We start from the raw sequence: 7085 nt of genomic DNA, 5'->3' as shown, positions 1-7085 counted from the left end.
GGGCATGTTAATTACCCTTCTGTGGCTCTGTTTCCTCATTTGCAAAAATATTGCCTTTACCAAGAAAGTGGGGAGGAATAATTTGGCCAAACTTAGGCAAGGAGATCAAACCAGTTGATCTTAAGGGAGATCAACCCTGAATATTCACTGGAAGGACTGATGCTGAAGCTCCAATATTTTGTCATCTGATGTAAACAGATGACTCATTGGAAAAGTCCCTAATGCTGGGAAAGATTAAGGGCAGAAGAAGAAGAGGGCTTCAGAGGATGAGGTGGCTGGACGGCATCACGGATGCAATGAATATGAACTTGGGTAAACTCTGGAAGATGGTAAGGGACAGGGAGGCCTGGTGTGCTGCAGTCCATGGGGTCACAGAGACTGAGCAACCGAACAACAATAACAACCTCATTTTTTTTTTCTTCACTTGGAGACGTTACTATACAAATGTAAAACAGTATCATAGAATTTCATATCTGGTAAATTTCTTAAAAACCACCTGTCTAAACCCTTCCTTTTACAGATACACTGAGTCTCAGAGAGATTCAGTGACGTGTCCAAGGACACAGAGGCGGCCAGGTCTTGCCTGGCCCTGTGCAGTGGGCTCTGCCACACCACGTCTGCCTCCTGGCTTTGAAGGAGTCCATGCCACTCCAAAAAGTAAACAGGGGAAGCTTTCATAGCCAACCAGTACAATTTGTCTCAGTTCTACAGTCCTGAGCATTTGTGAAGATGTTGCCAATCTTTTTAATACTCAAAATACATCAGGTGATATTACTATATTTTGACAGTCAGCTAGAAAGCCCAGAAAGAGGAATTAACAGCTTATAATTTTTATCACACTTCATAACACTATTAGGAAGAGTGATTTTGATACTTTCATATGATTAGCTATGGCTTATTGTAAATACTGCATTTGCTTAGCTAAAGTCTATCCATCCTTGATTTCTGCAGAGATGCCTCACCCACTTAAGACCTTAACGCAAAGTTCACACACACACAAATGACAAATATGCTCCTAAGGGATAGCACCTAATTAGTATGGGTTTCTTTTAGGGCATATTTTGCCTATCCCATTAGGATAGGGACCCTATCCTAACCCCATTAGGATAGGGACCCTATCCTAACCCCAGTAGGATAGGGACCCTATCCTAACCCCAGTAGGATAGGTCCATCCCACTGGGAGGGACCCTTAAGTACGGAATGGCCTAATCCTCTGCTTCCATTTGATTTATCCACACTGAGTCAAGTTAATAGTTTGTAAAGATGCTCCCTAGCTTTTGGATTCTTATACCATAAAATGTCTGCACTCACCCCTGTATCCCACCAAAGTTAGGAATGTATGTAACCTTTTCAACTTTCAATTTCCAACTTCTAATTTTTCTAAGTAACAAAAAAATAGCTAACCAACCATCTCCATCATTTCATAAATGAAAGAACAATTTAAACAAAAGAATCACATTCTCAAAATAAATCTTTATATTAAATACTTAGACTTCATGGAACCCTAACCACCTTATTTGACAATTAAACAGTGACAACTTCATCATAGAAAATCATCAGATGAAGTGTATTTCAGAAGTTTAATGGACTGAGATCTTAAGTGTACTGGAGAAAATGCATTTACATTATCTGTTTTACTTTCTAGTCCTTCAAAACCAGAGGTCAGTGAATTACCTGTTTGTAATATCTAACAAATGCAGATGTCTGAGCTGTACTCCAGATCTTTTAGGGGTCGATCAGAACCTCAGCTATCCTGGGTGTGATCTTGTGGAATGACAGGAGTACAAGAAGCCAACCAAAACCACTTAAGAACATTTCAAGTCTCCGTGTCCTGACATTTCATTGGCCCTGCCCAACATCAATGAGACAAGAAAATATGCTCTCCTTACTCTTGTGGAAGGCACTGCCTGGAAGTCTTGAATTCTATAACAAGGAAGGGAATAAAGGATAGGAACATAATCCAATCTACAGCTTAATATCTGAAAACTCACCATGCTACACAAATAATGATGACCTACCTCATTATCCAGGCAAGTAATCAAGAATTCTCTTCTTCTTAATAACAATTTCCTTAGAAGTGTCTGCAGAGACAGATGCACATAATAGCAGGGCTACAGTTTGGTTTTCATCTTAAGAAGCAGGTAATCTATCATATTTTATAGCAAAACAAGGTTTGCCTTTTATTTTTCCTTTTAATAATTTAAATGTTAAGTCCTTCATAATATGCATTGTACCATCTTATCATTTTGAAAAACTTCTCAAGGGCAGACTTGTCATAGATCTGCTGTGTAAAACATAAGAGAAGTTTATGCATCTGTTTTACTTCATTGCCTAGGGCAGTGCTTCATTAAATCTAGTTCTCAGCAGAACCTAGGCACTGGTGTTTTTTAAAAGCACCTCCAGGTGACTCAAAAGTGCAGCTATGGTTGAAAACCATTGGCTGGAGCCTTTGACCCACGCTTGATTAAAAATACCACAAAGAAGTTGTACCATACACTAAACTCTGCCAGAAGAAACTACAGAGCCAGTTTGCAAGAAGATAGTCTGTAAAATTTCCTCTGCGGTCCACTCAGACCAGTAGCATCGCCTGGGAGCTTGTGAGAAATGCAGACTCTCAGGCCTCCTACAGACCTACTAAGTCAGGAAATTATAGTTTAGAAGATCTCCAGGTTATTCATATTCACATTAAAGTCCACAAAGCACTGCTGAAAATCCTAAAGTCTAATTAGGCAAGACAAATCAGTTTCCCCTTAGAACAATTTCTTTTTATCAAGTTCTTAAAATTCAAGTCCAGGATTCATCATCAAGAATGTTACAGGTGAATGAATTGCTATAGTGAGATATGTATGTAACATAGTATACTGTAATGTAATGTACTAATAAAATAATATGTTCGATTGCTCAGTTGTGTCCGACTCTTTGTGACCCCATGGACTGTAGCCTGCCAGGCTTCTCTGTCCTTGGGATTTTCTTGGCAAGAATATTGAAGTGGGTTTACTTTTCCTCCTTCAGCAGCTCATCCTGACCCAAGGACCGAACCAGCATCTCCTGTGTCTCCTGAATTGCAGGTGGATTCTTTACCACTGAGCCACATTATAGGGGCTTCCCCTATAATAACACAATAAAATGTAGTAAATATAATATATTCTTCCTTTCCAAATAAATTTATTTGCAGAGGTTCAGTTCAGTTCATTTTAGTCGTTCAGTCATGTCTGATTCTTTGTGACCCCATGAACTGCAGCACACCAGGCCTCCTTGTTCATCACCAACTCCCAGAGTTTACTCAGACTCATGTCCATTGAGTCAGTGATGGCATCCAACCATCTCATCCTCTGTCATCCCCTTCTCCTCCTGCCCTTAATCTTTCCCAGCATCAGGGTCTTTTCAAATGAGTCAGTTCTTCGCATCAGGTGGCCAAAGTATTGGAGTTTCAGCTTCATCATCAGTCCTTCCACTGAACATTCAGGACTGATCTCCTTTAGGATGGACTGGTTGGACCTTCTTGCTGTCCAAGGGATTCTCAAGAGTCTTCTCCAACACCACAGTTCAAAATCATCAATTCTTCGGCACTCAGCTTTCTTTATAGTCCAACTCTCATATCCATACATGACTACTAGAAAAACCATAGCCTTGACTAGACAGACCTTTGTTGGCAAAGTAATGTCTCTGTTTTTTAATATGTTGTCTAGGTTCTTCACAACTTTCCTTCCAAGGAGTAAGGGTCTTTTTATTTCATGTCACCATCTGCAGTGATTTGGGAGCCCCAAAAATAGTTTGCCACTGTTTCCACTGTTTCCCCATCTATTTGCCATGAAGTGATGGGACCGGATGCCATGATGTTTGTTTTCTGAATGTTGAGCTTTAAGCCAACTTTTTCACTCTCCTCTTCCACTTTGATCACGAGGCTCTTTGTTATTCTTTGCTTTCTGCCATAAAGGTGGTGTCATCTGCTTATCTGAGGTTATTGATATTTCTCCCAGGAATCTGGGAGATTTGCAGTGGAGGAACCCCTAAATTGTGTAAGGAGTAGAAGGACTGTTCAACTATCCAACACAGTGGTACTTTGTTACCACTTTATTTCATTGTGGTGGAGATAAAATAGATAGGATGTGGTCCTTGCCTTTAGGCTACTTATTCTAATAAGGGATGCTGACAAATAAACAACTAACCAGAACTCAATGTGATCTAAACTCCTAAACTAAATGGAGTCCAGATCCCCTGGACTGGGTTAAAATTCTATTCCTAACTGGGCAATTTTAAGCAAAAGTACTTAACTTTTCTAAGTCTCATTTTTCTTATCTATGAAATAAAAATAATAAAGTAGAAATAAAACCCTAAACTAGAAATACAGCAATATGTTCAGGGCAGTGACTCTCAAATGTTAGTGTGCATTAGAATCACCTGGGAGACTTGTTTAGCCACAGATTGCCCCAACCTTTGCATTTTCCAGTAAGTCTGTGGTGGAACTTGAGAATTCCCATATCTAACACGTTTGCTGCTGGTCTCAGGAATCACACTTTGAGAACCACTGGGCTATGGAAATAGATTCAAAAGAACAGAATGCTAGGATTCAGGTGGGTGGCAAAGGATGAGTCAAATGTGGAAAGGCAGAGAAGAGAGAGAGAATTCCTGGTGACACAGTGATCAGTGTGGAGCATACCTGAAGGTCTAGGGAAAGTCTGCTATGACTGGAGTTCAGGACATGTGAAAGAAGGAATATGTAGGACTGGAAAAATGGGTCAGGGCCGATTCATGGAGGGTCTAAGAACAGCAGCAAAGGAGTTTGAATTTTATTCCGCATGCAGTAGGATTGAGAGAGGGTGTTTAGGGATTAAAAAAAATTTTTTTAAGACATGGTCCAAATTTTCCTCTAGGATAGTAGTTTAGGTAGCAGTGAGGAGGATGGACTAGAGAGGCAAGAGGATGGAAATCAGGAGAGCAGGCAAAAGGTCACCCCAATATGAAGGTGAATGATCCATCAGTAGGGCCGCTGCCAGAACAGCTGGTGACAGTCATACTTCTGGGAAGCGCTAGGAGAGCCCATGATTGTAGAGAGACAGAAAAGAAGGAGGGTCATTCATTCAACATGTATGCACTGAGCTCTTGTTATATTCCAAGCACTGTGCCAGGCGCAGAGGAAATAGCAATGAACGAGACAGACATGGTTTTTACCTTCATGAAACTCTTGGACTAGCAGGGAAAACAAGGCATGGCAGTGAGGCCAGCAAAGAAAAGAAACTATGGGACAATGTATTTAAATGTCAGCGCTGTGGATGGGGCTGGTTGCCTCACCCAGACTGGAGAGTGAAGGAAGCTTTCTGGAGGAAGGAAACATGTATGTGTAAATTACCTGAATTGGCCAAAATGCTTAACAGGGCCCATGAGACCCTGTATGGTCGGACCCTCCCCTATTTTCAGCTTATGACAAGCTATTGTTTCTCTTACTCTTCATGCTCTGGAACTGAACCTCTTTCAATTCTTGTTACCCTCAGGACCTTTGTACACGCTTTTCTCTTGGCTTGGAATTTTCTTCTCTCTCATCTCAGGAATTATTCTATGAGGTTTAGCTTAAATATCACTTCCATAAAGGTTTTTCTGTGCCCCCAAGATTAGACTAAGGTCCCTGTTTTACTCTCTGGAATCTTCCTGTGTATCAGTTTTCTAAGCCCACGTGGCTCAGTGGTACAAAGAATCTGCCTGCCAATGCAGGGGACGCAAAAGATACGGGTTTGATTCCTGAGTCAGGAAGATCTCCTGGAGGAGGAAATGGCAACTCACTCTAGTATTCTCACCTGGAAAATCCCATGAGCAGAAGAGCCTGGTGGGCTACAATCCATGGAGTTGCAAAGAGTTGGACACAACTTAGCGACTAAACATCAAGATTATCACACTGGTAATTAATGCATTATTTGAGGATAATTTGCTTCACATATGTATCCCCTATTAGATTCTAAGGTCTGTGGGACACTTGTGTCTTTTCTATACCTGTAGTGTGAGTTCTTAACACAGTGGCTGGAACATAATAAGTATTCAATATTTTACTTTATAAATGAAAACCAAGAACTAAAAGATAAAATGGAATAGTTAGGCAAAGGGAATGAGAAGGCAAGGAACAGTGTGCATGGGCCCTGAGGGAGAACAGAGCGCTCCTCAATAAAGGAGCTATATGGAGACCACTGGGGTTGGGTTCTAGGCAGAGAGAGAGAAGAGAGGCCTGAAGGGGCAGTCAATGGGAAAACACTCAAGAGGTATGAAACCAGGGAATCTTGCACCAAATCTATGTTTTTAAAAGGCCATACTGGTTGCTTGGGCTTCCCAAGTGGCTCAGATGTAAAGAATCTGCCTGCCAAGCAGAAGGTGCAGGTTTGATCCCTGAGTCAGGAAGATCCCCTGGAGAGGGAATGGCTACCCACTCAAGTATTCTTGTCCGGAACATCCCATGGCAGAGGAGCCTGGTGGGCTACAGTCCATGGGGTCGCAAAGAATCAGACATAACTTATCAACTAAACAACAACAACTGGTTGCTTGTGACTTCTGCTCTGGTGAGTGGGAGTGAATAATGATATCATCGGGAGGATTCTCCAGGAGTCCAGATGCCAGTAACCTTAGGGTAATGAGGTAGCATATGAAGGGCAAGATAAGGACACTTGAGCAAGACGTTTAGGAGATGGTCCTGAGAGAGCTTGGTGGTGGATTGAATGGGTGGATAAAGGAGAGAAAAGGTGGTCATGGGTGACAATAGGTTTTGACTCGTTTTATGATCAGTGGCATTTACTGAGATGGAAACAACGAAACTTCTGGGTGTTGAACAGCTCCTCCTAGCAATGACACAGAGTCCTAACTAACACACAGACGGTATGAGGCTGAGACTCAGGCAAACATACAGCTACAGAACCTACAGGCCACCCGAGGGACCTTAGAGACCCTTCCAAAAGACAGTTCTGTTGCTAAAACTGTTTGATTACTGCTGTGCTGTGCCATGATGCCAATGCCCCTACACCTGGTAGACTGATAGTGATATACAATCCCAATTTGCTCAGTGAAGTATAGCAGTGTGATTATAGATTCCTACTCTATATGCAAAA

Source organism: Bos taurus, chromosome 5, assembly GCF_002263795.3.
Source record: "Bos taurus isolate L1 Dominette 01449 registration number 42190680 breed Hereford chromosome 5, ARS-UCD2.0, whole genome shotgun sequence".
In the NCBI taxonomy this organism is placed as follows: domain Eukaryota; kingdom Metazoa; phylum Chordata; class Mammalia; order Artiodactyla; family Bovidae; genus Bos; species Bos taurus.
Note: the sequence above shows the minus strand (reverse complement) of the source record.